Here is an 18,962-nt window from a genome sequence, read left to right as displayed (position 1 = left end):
AAGAAAGGCAAAGGTATAGTCATATGGCAGTCTGACTGACGTGCAGGATGCGGGGAGGAACATGAGGAAGGGACACCTGTGGAAAGGCCACGACTACAGTTTAGAGGGTATTCAATGCTCAGTAAGACCCGCACATCCAAACAGAGGCATGGAGGAGGGAGGGAAAGAGGGAAAACATCGTTTATATTGTTCGGTACTACTTGAATTAAAATCCTCTTTATATCACCTCACACCTGCGAGAATGGTTATTACCAAAAAGGTGATAAGTGTCAGCAAGGGTGTGAAGAAACGGGAACCCTGGGCACTGTTGGTGGGAATGCAAACTGGTACAGCTGCTATGGAGGACAGTATGGAAGTTCCTCAAAAAATTAAAAATAGAACCACTGTTTGATCCAGCAACCTCAATTCTGGGTATATATCCAAAGGAAATGAAATCAGTATCGCCAGATCTCCGCACTTCCATGTCCACTGCAGTATTATTCACAAAAGCCAAGATATGGATGCAAGCTAAATGTCCATTGACAGATGAATGAATAAAGAAAATGTGTTATATATACAGAGTGTAATATTATGTAGCCATAAAAAAGAAGGAAATCCTGCCACTTGTGACAACATAGATGGACCTGGAGAACATATGTTCAGTGAAATAAGCCAGACACAGAAAGAGAAATACTGTATTCTCACTTACATGTGGGGTCTAAAAGAGTCAAACTCAGAAACAGAGTAGAACAGTAGTTGCCAAGGACTGAGGGGAGGGGAAATAGGGAGATGCTGGTCAAAGGATACAAACTTTCAGCATAAGAGGAATAAGTTCTAGGGACCTAATGTACAGCCTGCTGACTATAGTTAGTAATGCTGTACTGTATCCTTGAAATGTGCTAAAAAAAAAAAAAAGTAGATTTTAAGTGTTCGCACCACACACCAAAAAATGGCAACCATGTGAGGTGATGGATGTGTTAATTAACTCGACTGTGGTGACGTCTCACAATGTACATGTATATTGAATCATTACATTCTATATCGTAAACATATACAATTTTTGTCAATTATACCTCAATAAAACTGGGAGGGAGGGACTATCTTTAGCAAAATGGGATGTCCTGGCTCTCATAACCAGCAAGAGTGTGATTCTAGTTAGAGATGCTCAAAGCTGAAGGTCCAGGACACCAGAACACTAGGTAGGTGTCAGCTTTCTCCTTTTTTCGCTCTGTTCTCTATGAAATAAAACCATCGTTGCTTACAACTCTGGGTTCACAACCTCACACATCTATGCCCAATGAGATTCCCAGTTCAGAGGGATCCCAGGGAAAGAGTCTGACTGGCCTGACCTGAGTCACAGATCCATCTGTTGAACCAACTACCAGGGCGTGATGAGACTCTTCATTTAATGGCCCTCAACCGAAGCATATGATTAGACTGAGATAGAAGCAATCACTCAAAAGAAGGAAGGTAAATAAAGATCTGACAAAACAATCCATGCCTACAACCTAAATGTCCAAAATGGCAGAAGGGTTTGATAAATTAGGGTATGTCAATAGAAAAGAATATTAAGCAGCCATTAAAAAATTTAAATTATGTTTTATAAGTTTAACAAGATCCCAATGAATGCAAATATTTTCTGTCGAGAATTACATAAGCTAATCATAAAGTTAAATGAGAAAATAGACAAGACTGGGCACAGACCTGAAAAATAATAAAAGCCATGAAGAATGACAAGTGCTGTTAGAAATTAAAACATATTTCTCATGGCACGTAATTTTAAAATATGGAACTAGCGCACAGCTGGAAATGTCAATGTAACTGACTAGCCTAGAATTATGGGAGAGAAATACAAATGGGATTGAGCATACGATAGAAGGGGTATCTCAAACTTGTTGGGTAAAGTTGGACTTTTTAATCAATGGTGTACGGACAATTCGGTAGCCCTGCGGGAAAAGATGAAGTTGGCTCCACACTTCACATTGTGCCCTCAAATCAAGTCCAAATGCATCAATGATTTCAAGGTAAAAGTTTGAAATCTTACAAGTACTAGAGAGAAGAAAAGGACAAATTTCTCTATAACCTGGGGATAGGAAAACTTTCCTATGATTCATGGGAAGTATATAACTCAGAGGAAGAGAACAAATGTTTCAATACATATTTTCTTTCCTATCCTTTCACAAGTAGCTAACAATCAGATTCCTAAAGCCCTGGCCATGCCTCTACATTATCTATAGACTAGAACATTTCCTTGTGGGACCCTCCTTAATTTCCACTCTGTTATTTCCATGCATCTAACCCAATCTTTTTATTTTGGTATCAGCTTTCATAATTTGCTTCAAATATTTTGAAAGAGGGTAAGTATGAAAAAGAAAATAAATGAATGAAAAAAAAAAAAGAGAAGAAGGAGCTGAGAAGAATCAGAATAAAGCAAAGGGAGAAAGCATACTAACTATAAAAGTTGATATAATGGCCATAAATATTCATCACATTAGAATCAGAGGTTCCTAGAAGCTGGAGCATGAAGGGAAAATGAGGCTACATATATTTAGCTTTCATTAAGGAGAGTGAATATCAGGAAATACAGAATTTTCCTGGCACTGTAATCTCAAAGAAATTAAAACCTTATAAGGACTAACAATGCCCAACTCCCAGGGTTGTTAAGTGAATTAAGTATACATAAAAGCCTTGATCAACTGCAAAGTATTATTTTACACTAATTAACATATAACTCTCTTTTCTATACTTTCAGATTTTCCTCCTGCCAATCCCTCCCCCGCTCTCCTTCCTCTGTCTTTCAACACAGTCGAGGCTTGGTCAGTCAGGGTGCCTGGAAGAGGGGACCTACGGAAGAATGAGGCTGAGTCAGAACATAGCATTCCGAGGATACCCCGGAATCCTGGTGCTGATAGGAAGCAGCAAAGAAAGGGAGATGCCTATTCCGGACCAGTTCAGCGGGCCAGAAAAGAGCCTAGCTTGTAGACAAATCCTAAACCAGGAGAACTGCTTTTTCTTCACAGTGGAGTCTCGGTTTGAGCTGCTCTGGAGTCACCAAGGGAATTGAGACTGTCTGGGTGTGTCTGTGGGCCGAGTGGGTTGAGTCTGCCAGAAATCTCTTTTTTGGTTGGTTTGTTTGTGGAATTAAGGGGCCTCTTGGGACAAAACCTACGAAAACAAAAGAAAAAAATCCTGCATAACCAGCTTGATCCAGATACCCGGTTACAGTGATCAGAGAGCTGGGGCTATTTTGAATACTGCATGAAGTCGGTGAGCATTAGCTCTAGCCAGCATCTACTACTGCACACATGTCTGCCTTACGGAGGGCGCCTCGCCACATTCATTACAAACTCTATGAAACTCCCGGGCACAAGAAGCTGCTACACAGAGGATGACAGAGAAAAGAGAGATTCTCCATCCTCCCCACACCAGATCGCCAGGCAAGAGGAGCAGTGTACGGCGGCCAGGACTCCAGTGGCCACAAACTCAGCTGGGAGGAGGCAGAGCCTGAGATCAGCTGGCCCGAAACTGGTGATTTGTTTGTAGGCACATTTTATATCCCCTGGTAGCTCTCGAAGCCATGTGGGGTGGGGGACAAGGAGATGGTGAGGGCCCTGCCACTGCAGGAAAGGGGGAAATGAAAAGAGGTTTCCTTGTGATGTGAGAAGGTACATATCATCAGCTTGGATGTAGTATCTTTTCAGAGCGCTTTTCAGTTCAACAATGATCAAGCAAACAGTTTGGACTAATCAGAGGGAAAATGCCTACCTGCTTCAAGTTGTCAAGAGCATCCATCTGCTGGGCATCTGGCCACGGTGGCTGGGAGGACAGCTGAGCACAGAGCACTAGGCCATTTCAAATCTTGGCTCTGTCAGAAACAAGCAGTGAAACTTGGAACTTGGACCAGTAACTCTTAGGGATAAAGTTCTTTGTCTATAAAATAAGGAGGCTGGACCAGAACAATGACTTACAAACAGTACTGAATGGAAGTCTCCAGTCTACAAAGTGCCTTAGCTGAGAGGGGAGCCCTGAGGGCTGGCCGGGGACAGCCCAGGAACCCCGCTTCTCCAAAAGCAATGGCTTCTGTGTGTGTCTGTTTCACCAGTCCGGGCTGCTTAGTTGTTATAAAGTTTGACAACCACATAACCAGACTAACCTTGTTATTCATGAGAAACACCAAAATAAAGCTGTGAGAACGGATCGATGTTAGCAAGAGAGGGGGTGTTTATCTTGCAGATGTGCCACTCTGAACTGAATAAGGACCTGGAGCAAAACGGGACTTGCTAATACAAGGCAGGGAGACCTGCCACCTGGGTCACGCTGGCTCGGCTTTTGGGCAGTCAGAGGGATGAAGCTGGAGGAATGGGTCGGGAAAAGAAATAGAAGGAGGGAGAAAGATCAGAGGACTCCTGAGCACCCATGTGAGGTAGGCTCAGAGGAGCCGGGAGGGGCTTGGAGGGCACTGGCCAGGCAACACTGGCCCTGTCTGCTGCTCTCTGCAGGGATTTCTGCTTTACCGCAAGAAATAGGTGATTTCCGGAGCTGTGCCAGGCACCGCTGGGTCTAAAAGTAGGTTTACAAAAATAAAACCAATCATCATAATGCTGGAATACTTAAAGGTTTACAAACCCAAATCCCGAAGATTCAAAAGCCTCTCTTAAATGAAGGTCTGTTGCAGTGAAAATGAGCTGGTTTTTCGCAGGTGTCCACCTATCAGGGGGCCTACTGAGAGAGGTTTCTCAGCAGTTACCCATCATCACTTTGGGAATGCTTGAAAACAGCAAATTATTTTTTGAGGACGAGAAAGTAATGACTTTGTTCAAATTCCTGAGATTATAATTTGCAATGCTCAATATTTCTTTTTTCAATTCTATCTGCCCCTAATACACATATAAATATTCAGTAGTGAAAACTGAATTAAGGGGATAATTAGTGGATGAGTCCAAAGTCACAATTACAGTAATTCGACGATTTCAATTACTCTGGCGTTCTCTTTGACAAGGAGGACTGAAACAAGCTGAAATTGGAACCCATAGATCATACAGAGATAAGATTACTGGATGGCATTTTGTATGGAAATATTCACTCCGAAGTATGCCTCATTAGAATCACAGTCACAAAACCCTGTCAATCTTTCCCTCTAAATAAGAGATTGACACATCCTGTCCTACCCAATAACACATTCTATTCCTCCTGTCCCCAGTAAAACGTTACCTATGAAACAATCAACCATTATCCAATGTCCTCATTTGCGAATGGCAGCTTCTCAAACACCAGGTGGAGCAAGGCAGTCTGCATTCAAATCCTGACTCCTTCAGAAACTCAAGATACGATATATGTGAGCTCTCTGGGTCTCTGAGAATCACATGGTGCTCAAAGCATGGCTTCTTTTTGCATTTGGAATATGCAAGGCTCCTCTCTTTTACCTTCCCCAATGTCCAAAACAAAGCAAAACAAAGCAGCAACAATCAAAACATGAAAACAAAAACGATGCATGAAAAATTGTATTATTTAAAGAGGGAAAGGAGGAAAGCATTTCCAGCATTTAAAAGAGATTGCTGTTATTCAACCTACATAGTTTCCAAGATTGAAATCAACTCTGCACAGCTCCCAGGAATTTCTTTAACCCAGTGGTTCTCAACTAGTAGTGATTTTGCTCCTGAGGGGACATTTGGCAATGTCTGGTGACATTTTTGGTTGTCACAACTGGAGGGAGTGCTATTAGGATGCACTGGGTAGAGATCAAGGATGCTGCTAAATACCCTACAGTGCACAGGGCAACCCCCATCATCACAAAGAATTATCTAGCCCAAAATGTCAATAGAGGTTGGAAAGTCCTGCTATTAACCCAACTACAAATGATGCATCATGGGTAATGGTGCTTAACTGTACTGAATAGAGACGCTCATAATTCATTCCATACGTCATAAAATAGAGACTAATTCTAGATGATGGTTAGGAGAGCACAGAGGTGCCAGAGACCGGCAAAGTGGGACAATTTCAGACTTGACCTGTATGGAAGACCTACTGTGTGCTAGTTGCGTATAACAATGCTCATTTAAAGAAGCCCAGTCTAAGAGACTAAGAGAAGTTTAGACATACGACAAAGATTCCTTGGTTGGGTAGGGAGCCAAGATTCACAAGCAGGGCTGTTGCCTTCTAGTGGTATTTGGAAGGAGAAGGTAGTACCTGTCACGTGATGCTAGAGGAACTGATGGGAGAGAAACTGAGACCCCTCTTATCACTTCTGTGCACCTTCCCTAGCTTCAGTGTGATTCTGCTTGTAACAGCTTGTACCTGTGATCTTGTTTAGAAGATGACTTTGGATGCTTAGAGCCACTTTGCCCGTATGCACAGAAAGTCCCCAGTGGCCAAGATTCCACTTCCCCTGAGCAGCACTTAGCCAGTAACTCAGAGCCCTGAGGGTATAAAAGTCTAGGTCCTGTTCCTCAAGGCAAGAGAAAGGCTGAGAAGTAACTCACACTCCAGAGTTCCCCTGAGGGGTGAGGCTGGGGAACCCCATGTGGGACTTGGCCCGCCACCCGACCCTTCCCCAGCCTGCATGCCCCATCCCCTCGCCGCTTCCTCCTGAGAGCACTTCCGTAAAAAATCACTTGCACACAAATCCTTGTCTCTAAGTCTGCTTCTGGGGGCCCCTCATACATCAGAAGAGGTAACGTGGCGGCCACAGAGGTTAGGGATGCTTCTCAGAGTAAAAGGATATTTACCTGGAGGACAGTGGGAGATAAGTTCAGAGACACAGGCTGCACCTACCAGGAGCCTAACTAAGGAATCTGGACACAGCCTGTGAGCAACGGAAAACTATTAACAACTTTTTTCAGTAAGGGAGAACATTCCACATGAAGCTGAATTGGCTACATTAATAAACCTTAGTTGATACTAAACGTAATATATTGGTTATTTTCCAAGTGCATTACTAAGTAATGGGAAACTTGCAAGTATAGCAAAATATAATAAAGGAACATGAAAAATTCTTAGGTGTTGATTACTTTCTATGTACAAAGGGGCTTTGTGCTCTAAATACACATGAATAGATCAAATGACTTTGAACCATGATTATGGCCAGCCATGAAAAGGAGGCTTGTTTCCCTGTGGCCTGGGACCGCTTTTTACAAAATGAAACACTTCTCTCTACAACAAGTTCCATTTCTTTTTTTTTTTTTTTTTACAAGTTCAATTTCTAACATGAAACAGGAGAACTACTTGGGATCTCATAAAAGTATGGTCATTTACTGTTGGTTTAGTATTGAATATTTCCTACCTGCTTACTGTGGGCCAAGCACTTAATAGATTATTTAAGAAGTAAATATTAAAGTTAAATATTGAAATCATCTTCTGGGTTTTTTAACTATGTTCTGTACATATAACCAGAAGAGAGTTTTCTACAACATTAAATCTTAGTCTGAGGTCTAAAAAGTAGGTTATTCATGATAACTGGGTAGAAATTCTGCCCAGCTTTTTAAATGCCCAAAACATTCTGAAATAAATGATTTTGATATAACATGAAAACTTAGATTTTAGCCTATACTTGATAACGCTGCAATTCAATTTTAGTAGAACATTTATTGCCCAGATCCATGGGGGAAGCCAGCTTTTACTGGAAAGAGTTGGACAGTGATTATTTGAGGCTTTGTAGGCCAGATGGTTTCTGTCATAATTACTCAATCCCGCCCTGCAGTGCAACAGCAGCTGTAGGCAATACATAAATTAATGGGTGTAGCTGTGTTTCAATAAAACTTTACAGACATTGAAATATAATTTTCATATCATTCTCATGTGTCACAAAATATTCTTATTTTGATTTTTTTGCAACCATTTAAAAATGTGAGAATCCTTCTTAGCTCACTAGCGGGCTACCTAAAAACAGGCAGTGGGATGGGTTCAGTCCAAGAACCTGGCTCTCCGGTTTGGAGTTTCCCCAAAGCAGGACAGAGGCAAAGGCTTGGGGCGCAGGTACGGGAGGTGACCCCAGGAAGCAGGACTAAAGGAACATGGGGCAAGAAAGAGAGAGGCTGGAAGAGAGAAAAAGAACAACAAAGGATGTGTTATTGTGTCAGTTTTGAGGGCAGCAGGGCTCCATCCCACTGGAGACCCTCTGAGAAAGGGGTGGGGAGGGCCTCAGACACGTACCTCTGAAGGATGGGAGGCCACTCCGGATGGTGGAGCTGAACTTAAAGAGGGAAGAACAAAAACCTCATGTGCCTAAGCGTTCACCTGAAGGCACAGACTGAAATCAAAGATTTTCTATAACATGCTTTAAAACCTTTTATCTCATACAGCAGTAAAAATAAAATATCCAAAAATCTAACTCAGACTGTGAGTCTGATCAAATCCAAGTGTGCTGCCGGAATTACAGTACCAGTTGGATTCATATCCCCTGCCAGGTCTCTGATGTGCGTGATGGCAGTGACCTGGAAAGAGGGCAATTCCAGCAATTTGAATGCAAATATCTGGAACACTTTGAGGAATACCCTGAATCCCCAAGCCCCCATGAAGTGCTTCCCACTGGCCATCCTGTGTCTGCAGAGCAGGTCTCCTCCCCCTGTTTAGAGAAACTCTCACCTCCTGACCTGAGCATGTGCCCTTGTGGAACAAAGGTCATATTATGTACCCAACTCATTGTCACTGTCGCTCAGGCAGTAACTAGAATCAGATCCCAGCATGCCCTGAGAGAGAAGCTGAGTGTGGAATCAAACTAGGGAAGGGAAGGCTTATATGATGGATACCTTCAGGAATTTGTTAAACGATAAGAACAAAAATCAGGGGGATGTTTGTGAGAACAGACTGTGAGCACTGTGAACCCAAAGGGAAGAATATATGAAGAATGAAAAGGAATGTATTTCACAATAAAAGTAATGTATATTTCAGTACAGAAATTGCTGGGGCATGACTACAGGAGAAGGTACTCTGGAGAGATCTGGCACTTGCCCCGACCACGTGAATGCAACAGCTACAAACGCGCACGGATGCAGACGTACTACGGTAGCAATGCCTGCCTGTGTGAGTATTAGCTTCCTGTTGCTGCTGTAACAACCACAAACTCGGTGGCTTTTTAAAACCACACAAATGTGTTCTCTTAAAATTGTGGAGGTCAGAAGCCTGAAATTGTCCTCCCTGGGTGAAGATCAAGGTGTTGGCAAGATGGCTTTCCTTTCTGAAGGCTCCAGAGGAGAATTCATTCCCTTGCCTTTTCTGCCTTCCAGAAGCTGCCTGCATTCCTTGACTTACGGCCCCCTTCTCCATCGTCAAAGCTAGCAATCATATCACTTCACCCTCTGCGTATTCATCACATCTCCTTCTTCAACTTTCCTGCCTCCCTCTTTCCCTTTTTAAGACCCTTGTGATTACACTGGGCCCCCCTTCAGGTAATCCAGGACAGTCGCTCCATTTCAAAACCCTTAATTTAATCACATCTGCAAAGTCCCTTCTGCCATGTACAATAACACTTTCACGGGTTCCAGCGATTAGCAGTATCATCAATTGTTGAAGTTTTCCAGCTTTTCACAGTATATCCAGGCTAGAGTACCCACTTCTCGGAGCCTTTTGGCTCCTTCTTCTGCCATCTGCTATGGTAATTCTGCCATTTTTACTTGACTTGGTGCAGGCCATTGTTTTCCTCCAGCTTCCCAGAGCCATGCCAATTGCGTGCCTGCATGGTCTCCTTGCATCCTTGCCAGGGTGCCCAATCCTGCATCCCAGGAGAGTGCTCCCAAATCAGTACACTCTCTTTGGTCCAAGCTTTTGCTCCCTCCTCCTGAATCTCAAGATGCAGTACCACAGTTCTCTTCCGGATCCTCACAGCAGATGTCGGCTAGATCCTGCAGCAACTTTGGGACACAGTCTCCTTCCTCCCTCGGAAGGCCAGCCCTTCTCTGGCAGGGTTATGTTGTGACATCACCCTAATTTATCCCCTAGTTGGCTGCAGGAGATAAAAGCACTCTATCCTGGTTTGCCACCGTTGAAAGTGTTAACAATCCTAGAGCTACTATATGCCAGAAGCTGTGAGAGTTTCATTGCCCCAGAGTAATAGGGCCCTGCTTGCCAGCTACCTGGTGGGTAATCCACCCTCCAAATCCCATTTTAGAGCGAGCTTCCTCAGATCTCTCTTGGCACCAAATCTCTTAGTGTAGGAGTGTTCTTGGGAACACATGTAAGGGTGTGAGGAAAGCAAGCCTGGGCACAAAGAGAGGCTAATTGCAATGTGGGCACACCACCAGCCTCAGCTGAGCCCACGTGGAGCGTCCTGAAGCTGAGACGGCCCTTTAAATCGCCCTGCCTGGAGGCGAGGGGGCCAGGGCTTTCTCCTCCTGCCCTCCCGGGGAAGGGATGCGACCCTTGTGAGGTGGTTCTCTTCAGCCAAGGGCAATTCCCGAAAAGGGACCCCCGCTCCTGGCAGCTGGGGGGACTGGTGCTTCAGTCCTGAAGAAAAACCTGGGTGATACACAGCAGCATCCGCGACAGGGCGATGGCAAAAAAAAGGGGGGTTTAAAAAGCCTCACCCCAGCAGCTTTGATAGGCTGAGAGGTCATTTCCTGCCCTCCGGGGGGAGGCTGTGGCATCTTGGACTTGTCATCAAAAAATGGTGGGGGTCTGGTCCTTCTTGTCATCAGCTGCCAAGAATGGAACCTGACAAATCAAAGAACCTCTCTGAAAGGAAATAAACTATTTTTTAACTCCTATTTGTACTAACGTCTGTTTCAGCTACTCTCTCTTCGGCCCTCGTGGCCAGGGAAAGGCGCAGAGGACAAGCGTGCCTCGACTGAGCCCCTCCACGTCCCTGATAAGAAAGCGAGGAGAAATAGCCCCACGGGAGCAGGCAGGAAGCAGGCTGCGGTCAAACTGTCCAAGAAGCGGCAACGTAACTTGTCCTGGGCCTCCACTGGTATCAGGAAGTTCATTGCCACCTGAGAGCACCACGAGGCCAGCCTCGCCCTGCCTACCACCTCCTTCATGCCGAGCTCTCCAGGTCTGTGACGCCAGAAGGATCTGTCCGGAACCCAATGATAATATATTTCATAGACCATGGGTTTAAAGGTCAATGAGATAAATGATGTGGAATGTCAGCATGCAAAACGCTCCAGTGAAGAAAGTGGGTCAAAGGCAAAATGGGGATTGTGACTCTGAGGAGAGGTAACTTTTCTATATCACTACGCAGTGAATCTGCTGGGAGAACCAGCCTCACCTAGGCTTGGGGATCCATGAGGGGAAGTCAGAGAAGTCAATACAAGAAGAGAGAGGGAAAAAAAAAGCCACCATTTTCCTCAGTATTTAAAGTATTCTCTCATCTGTGAGACTTGTTCAGTTCTTGCTTTCCTCATGAAAAGTCACTTAAAACATGTATGATGTAACCCATGTTCACAGCGGCATTATTCACAATAGCTAAAATGTAGGCTCAACCCAGGTATCCATTGTCAGATGAATGGATACACATACTATGGATTATTACTCAGCCTTAACAAGGAAGGAAATTCTGCAAAATGCTGCAACATGGGTGAAACTTTAGGCCATTATGCTAAGGGAAATAAGCTAGTCACAAAAACACAAATACTGTATGATTTCACTTACATGAGGGACTTAGAGTAGTCAGATCCATAAAGACAGAAAGTATAATGGTGATTCCAGGAGCTGGGAGGGAGGGGAGAACAGGGGGTTACTGCTTAACGGGTACAGAGTTTCAGTTTTACAAGATGAAAAGAGTTACAGGGATGGATGGTGGTGATGGTCGCACAACAATGCGAACGTATTTAATACCACTGAACTGTGCACTTAAAAATGGTTAACATGGTAAATTTTATGTTACATGTATTTTACTACAAATTTTTTTAAACTAAAGCATATATGAAACAAAGAGAATCAAGAAAAGGAAGCAAAGAGAGTTAAATCTCTAAATTAAAAATAAAAGAAAGTTAATTCGCTCATTTTGAAGCTTTTTTTTTTTTAATAAACTCACTCAGAATCAACAATAGAAAGGGAAAATAAATGAAACAGATGAGACTTTAAATGAGATCAGGAATAAGACAGGAGAAAGCCAAAAGAAAAAAAAACCAGTAATAATCCACTGAGATAAGTAACAGAAACAGAAGTTGAAGATGGTATGGTTAAAATGAAACTGAAAACTTTTTGGTTAAAAGGTGAATTTAAGAATTATTAGCAGGGGGGAAAAAAGGGGGGGAATCTGGCTAGATTGGGTCAGAGGTGAAGTCCTAGGTGAGGCCATGGGGCTGGAGCTGCATTTGGCTGCAGGAGCAGGAATATGCCCCACACGGACTGGGATCCCAGGAAGCCGGTATCAGGGTCTAGACAGGAAAACAGACACCATGCCAGGTTAACAGAAAAGACTTAACCTAGAGAATTGACTGACCTGGTGTCAGCGAAATGATAAGACAAAAGGAAGAAACAGAAGCAGCAACTCATCCCTATATGAGGTGAGAATGATTGGGATTTAAAGGTTTGGAGGAGGAGCCCCATGGAATTGGAAGCCAGGCCTGGGGGCATGGGTGGAAGGGGTGGGCACTGCCCTGCTGGTCTTCGCGACTCTGAGGGGTACAATGGGGCTAGTTCTGGGAGTGTGGCAAGTACTAAAACCAGCTGCCACTGTCAGAGTGCAGAACCACTGCTGTAGTGACACTGTCAGAAAAGAGAAGTGAACAGAAAGGAACAAGTCCCTTCTCCTCCTAACTTTGAAGTCTCCCTCTAGGGCCCCCTACTGGCAGAGCCTAATAGGGCATCAGCTGGCAAAGGGTTGCAAAGTCCCATTCTCAGCATGGTAAGACACAGTGCTGTCCAGTCTGGTTGTCACTTGTCACAAGTAGCTATTTAAGTTTTAATTTAAATACATGAAAACTAAATAAAATGTAAAATTCCGTTCCTCAGTTGCACTAGCTACATTTGGAGCGCCCAAGAGCCACACGTGGCTAGTGGCTACCATGTTGGACAGCACAGCTGTGGGGGATGGTGAGGCCTTTACTAAATCACATAAGAAGGAACACAATTCATCTTGGTAAGTTTCACCTTCTATGTTGTATCTGCAAACCCAAAGAAGCCATCTATACCCTAGCAAAGCTGATCTTTCTTCAAACAAATAATGGTATTACGCCATTAAAAAAGGACTTTTCTTGAATTTGATGGTGGTGGTGGTGGTATGGCAATATTTTACTGAGCATTTACATTGAGAGCCAGGTCCTGTGCCAAGGATTTTGGTTTCAGTATTCCATTTCATAACACAGCACAATGAGCTAAGTACTTTTTTGAGCCCATCTTACAGACATAGAACCTGGAACTGACAGTGGGCAAGGAACCTGTCAAAGCCACACGGCTGACTGCAGAGCCCTTGACGTGACCTCTGGAATATAGTGTTTCAGGCTGTCAAAGAGAGCTGACATTTCACAAGGAGGAGATTTTATTTGCTTGCCATTGTTCAGCAGAACATTATTTCCTCAGAAAAAAATAATAAAGCGGACAAAGAAAACCAACAATTAAGAAGAGTACTTAATAACATAAGGAATTATGACAATGAAGGTAATTTCACTTTCATAAAATTCCCTCCCTACAGACTTGCAACAACCCAACAGGAAGAGAGAAAGGTTCTTTCTGGTTTTATGATGAGTCATGATACTCCATCAGATTCAGTGTTTAGAAATATCGTGGATTGAACCCTTCACCTTTTGGTTATGATGGTTGTAAGATGATTGCTTAATTGATGAGTGCAGACCAAAGCTCCATGTGCCGTCATTCTTGACAGCATTAACACTGCAGCTATCTAAGCTACGTCAACAGAGACCACAGGATCCAGACACGGCTGGGTCGGTCATTAGCTTTGTGATATTGGAGTAGTCATGACGTTTCTCTAAGTCTCTGTTTCCTTACCTTATAGGGATGTTGCGGGATTAAATTAGATCATGGATATATGTAAACAATCTGGAACATTCTTTGACATGTCTAACTGTGCTCTTATTAATGGATTTTAGGTGGCCCTCTAACAGAAGGCAAAAGAGACAGAAACAATTGTTTCTTGTCTCTTAAGCATGTATACATTCATTTGTTCACTCAACAAATGTTTGTCAAATGCCTACTATGGTCACTATTCTGGGTTCTTGGGATATATCAACCAACACACCAGACAAAAATCTGTGCCATTATGGAGCTAACATTATATCTATTTAGCACCTATTCTATGAAAGACATTAACCTTATTTGTCACAAATATAAATAGGAATTTTCCCTGTCTTTAAGAAGTTTATATTCCATTACCTTAAAAGCTTACAAAACACCCTCTAAAAGGAACATTTATTAGCATACAAAGTATCCCTGATATCTGGAATTAAACGTGTTAAGGGGGAAAAATGCTAATTTAGATATAAGAGAATCTATGGTCCAGCTCCATCTCTGCTTCTAACTTTCTGTATTATCATTTATACTCTGTGAGCTTCCGTTTTTCTCACCTGCCAAAGTGAGAGTAGGTATTTTCAGCAGTAAAGTTATATTTTCTTTATGTCTATTATAATCATACTAGCAAGACAGGGCACAGTTATGAAGACCAGAAAAATACACTTTTCATAGTTAATGCCATAATCACAGGCACTACTATCATGTATAACTTAAACTGAGATGCAGCCTTCTAGGGGACTATTTTTCCTACTGAAGATAGCAAAAGCGGCTGTTTGGATGGTCTCAAAAGCAGAGTCTGAGACAAAGACATAATCTCAGCAAAGCACTGATAATCTATCTGAGAGGGGACCCCAAGAAGCTGTACTAAGAGAAGGGAGCTGTGAGACGAGGGAGAATGCCAGTGTCAGGCACACTCATGAAGTTGCTGCTTTAGCAATTAGGACGCAGTCTCATCAGGACTTCTGAGCAAAGACAAAATACCTGCCAGAATAATCCACGCAAAGGAGAGGAGGCTGGTGCACCTCTCACAGGGTCCCAGCCCTGACTGATGGAGGATTGCCCCAAGGATGTCAAGGGCCTCACCTCCTGAGCCCAGCAGACTTCCACAGCTTCAGCGTTGAGAAGGCCAAGAGACAGAAGGCAAGTCCAAGGTGTGATGCTGCCGTGGGTTAGACTGTGTTTCCTGCTCCCCCACTCAAAACTTTACATGTTGGAGTTCTAACCCCCAGCACATCAGAAATGTGACATTATTCGAAGAGAGGTTTTGACAGAGGTAATCAAATTCAAACGAGGTCACTCGGGCAGGCCCTAATCCAGTATGACAGGCATCCTTGGAAAAGGGGGGAAACCTGCACACAGACATAAGCACACAAGGAAACTATCATGTGAGGACTGGCGTTCTGCTGCCACAGACCAAGGAACTGCCAGGTGCGAGGAGAGAAGCCTGGGACGACCCTCCCCTGGCACCTTAGGAGGGCGTGTGGCCTGTCAACACCTTGACCTCGCATGTCTAGTCTCCAGAACCGTGAGAGATTCACGGTACTTTGTTCCTGCAGGCTTGGCACACTAGTACAGTGTCATGCTGAGTCTGGGCGGGCAAGGAACTGTGCAACCCAGCTGTGGCAGAAGTTAGAAGCAGGCAAGGGAGCTGACATGGGCCCTAAAGACGTCTCTGACAGAGTCCCTAGACAGTGGACACGCTGAGGCTAAGAGATTACCCTGTTGCTTCTCAGCTCCCCGTAAAGAAAGGGTGTGAAAGCTACAACCCACGATGGCTAGAACTAGAACCCAGACTGTCAAAAGGTGTGCTCTGTGTGTTCATTAAACTTGAAGCGATGATAAAGCCGCCTATTATCCTCTCAATTGGTAACACGCCTTTTCTTGCTAAGGCAGCCATTGAGATTCCATGTCCTCTTTTCTATGAACCAATTACACTTGTTAACACATTTGAAAACAGGACATTTTAACAGCCTGGTTTCTAGAGCAGCCTCCGTTCCTCGTAGGGTAAGAATGACAAAAACAAAAAATGGATGACAACTGTGTTACAACTATAAAAATCTTACATTTATATTCATAATATTTTACATTGGGAAAGGTTTAAAAATTGTAATGAATTCACTAAAATGTGTCACAGAACTGCCGAGGAAATTGGGAGCATGGGTTTTTGCTTGAAATCTGAGGTTCTTTAACTGGGTCAGGAATATCTTCCTAAAAGCACTGTTCTCAGACACTGTCATTTTGTACTTTCCTTCCAAAAGCATCAATCTCAAAAGAAATATGTGCACAAATTAGTGAGAGGAGTTTTTTCAAGACACTGTATGTGTTGGGTCTGAAGAAAAAGCAAGACTCTCCATGGAAGTCAGTTACTTTTTCATGCCCCACTTTGATTAGAACCTGACTCTCCCTTCTCACCTGACTGACCTACCCCTTCCTGAAGCTAAGCAACTTTCTGGGATGAATATATACATTGAATCCTGTTGGCCAACAGAAATGGGAGCTGGGTTTCAATATCAATGCCCCATTTTTTTTTAAAAATTAGGCAGATTGCCTCCTTGTAAAAGGAGTTGTAATTTGTCAAGAGTTAAAAACACAAAAAGTAAGTTGGAAGTAATCTAGACACTTGGTCACAAATAAGATTTCCATTTATAATACTGTAAATTAAAAAAGGAATGTGCCATTTAGGGCCTATGTTGGATAAGGAATTTAAAGCAAAGATTTTTTTCTAGCATGAAGTTCTCATTACTTCTTTTTTTTTTCAGTTTTCTTGAGATATAATTGATATATAACATTGTGTAAGTATAAGGTATACAATGTGATGATTTGATACATGTATATATTACAAAGTGGTTACCACGATAAGCTTATTCAACACATCCTTCACCTGACATAATTACCATTTTGTTGTTATTGTTATGGTGAGAACATTAAAGCTCTGCTCTCTTGGCAACTTCAAGTATAAAATATGGTATTGATAATGACAGTCACCATTAGACCCCCAGAACTCATTCATCTTATAACTGGAAGTTTATACTCTTTGACCAACATCCCCCCATTTTTTCCACCCCTTAGCCCCTGACAACCACCATTCCACTCCCTGTTTCCGTGAGTTTAATGTTTTCAGGCTCCACATATAAAGGAGATTGTACAGTGTCTTTCTCTGTCTGACTTATTTCACTTAACATAACGTTGTCAAGGTCTATCCACGTTGTCACAAATGGCAAGATTTCCCTCTTTCTTATGGTTGATAATATGCACTGTATATACATGTAACACAATTTTCTTATCCATTCATCAATGGACATTTAGCTTGTTTTGAAAGTGAGATATTAAATTCCCCTACTGTTATTTATTGTTTGTTGTCTATTACTCTCTTCAGATGTTAGCATTTGCTTGATATATTTAGGTACTCCAACATTGGGTTGATGTATATTTGCAATTGTTATACTCTCTTGATGAATTGGTCCCTTTTTTATTCTATAATGACCTTGTCTCTCATTGCAGCATTTGACTTGAAGACTATTTCACCTGCTGTAAGTACAGATACCTTGGCCTTTTTTTTTTCAGTTTCCTATTTTCATGGAATATCTTTGTCTATCCCCTCACTTTCAGCTTATCTGTGTACTTGAAGCTGGAGTCTCTTGTAGGCAGCATCTAGTTGGGTTCTGTCTTTTTATCCATTCAGCCACTCTGTACCTTTTGACTGGAGAATTTAATCCACTTACATTTAAAGGAATTACTGATAGGTAAGGACTTACTACTGCCATCTTGTTGTTTTCTGGCTGTTTTGTATTTCCTTCCTCCCTTTCTTCCTCTCTTACTGTCTTCCTATGTGAACTGGTAATTTTCCATGTTGGTATACTTTGATTCTCTTCTCTCAATCTTACGTGGATCTACGAAGGATTTTCCTTTGTGGTTACCCTGAGGCTTACTTGAAACACCTTATAGATATAACAGTCTATTTTAAGCTGATAAGAGCTTGACTATGATCACAAAACTCTTATCCTTTTACTCCCACCCCTACTTTTTATGCTTTTGATGTCACACTTTATATCTTTTTATACTGTGTATCCATTAACAACTTATCATAGCTGTATCTATTTTTAACACTTTTGTCCTTTAACCTTTATACTAGAGTTAAGTGGTTAACACCCTACCGTATTATAGTATCAGAGTACTTGAATCTGACTATCAATGTGTTGCATATTTGCACGTGTTTTCATATTACTTGTTAGTGCACATTCATTTCAGCTTGAAGAGTTCCTTTTAGCATTTCCTGTAAGGCAGGTCTAGTGGTGATGAGCTCCCTCAGCTCAGGGAAAAATCTCTATCTCACTTTCATTTCCAAAGGACAACTTTGCTGGGTAAAGTATTCTCGGCTGGCAGAATTTTTTTTCTTTCAGTACTTTGATTATATCATCCCATTCTCTCTTGGTCTGAAAGGTTTTTGCTGAATAATCCACTGATAGCCTTATGAGGGTTCACTTACATGAGAGAATTTTTTTCTTTTGCTGTTTAAAAATTCTCTTTCTCTTTGACTTTGGATAGTTTTATTATAATGTGATTTGGAGAGGATCATTTTGGATTGAAATCTTGAGGTATCTATTAGCTTCATGAACTTGAAATTCCAAGTTTCTCCTCAGGTTTGGGAAGTTCTCAGCCATTATTTCTTTTTTTTTTTTTTTCCTTACTGAAGTATAGTCAGTTAAAATGTGTCACTTTCTGGTGTACAGCATAACGTTCCAGTCATGCATATACATACATGTATTCATTTTCATATTCTTTTTCAGTAAAGGTTATTACAAGATATTGAATATAGTTCCCCATGCTATACGGAAGAAATTTGTTTTTCATCTATTTTTATATATAGGGCTAACATTTGCAAATCTCAAACTCCCAAATTTATCCCTTCCCACCCCCATTCCCCCAGTAACCATAAGATTGTTTACTATGTCCGCGAGTCTCTTTCTGTTTTGTAGATGAGTTCATTAGTGTCCTCTTCTTCTCTTTTTTTTAGAGTCCACATATAAGTGATATCATATGGTATTTTTCTTTCTCCTTCTGTCAGCCATTCTTTCTTT

General features: G+C 42.3%; 1 protein-coding gene across 1 annotated transcript in view; it reads right to left on the bottom strand.

Annotated features, from left to right (window-relative positions):
• Positions 1-631: 631 nt before the first annotated feature.
• The window catches only part of LOC102515299 (FA complementation group B), a 75,145-nt gene continuing 56,814 nt past the window's right edge, over positions 632-18,962 (bottom strand). Inside the window, exon 9 of the mRNA XM_032464849.1 lies at positions 632-3,844. The gene's annotated coding sequence lies outside the window, so the exon portion shown is untranslated. The remainder of the gene's footprint in view (positions 3,845-18,962) is intronic.

This window comes from Camelus ferus, chromosome 22 (assembly GCF_009834535.1).
Source record: "Camelus ferus isolate YT-003-E chromosome 22, BCGSAC_Cfer_1.0, whole genome shotgun sequence".
Classification (NCBI taxonomy): domain Eukaryota; kingdom Metazoa; phylum Chordata; class Mammalia; order Artiodactyla; family Camelidae; genus Camelus; species Camelus ferus.
The sequence above is the reverse complement of the archived record's forward strand: the minus strand, read 5'-3'. Positions and strand labels throughout refer to the sequence as shown.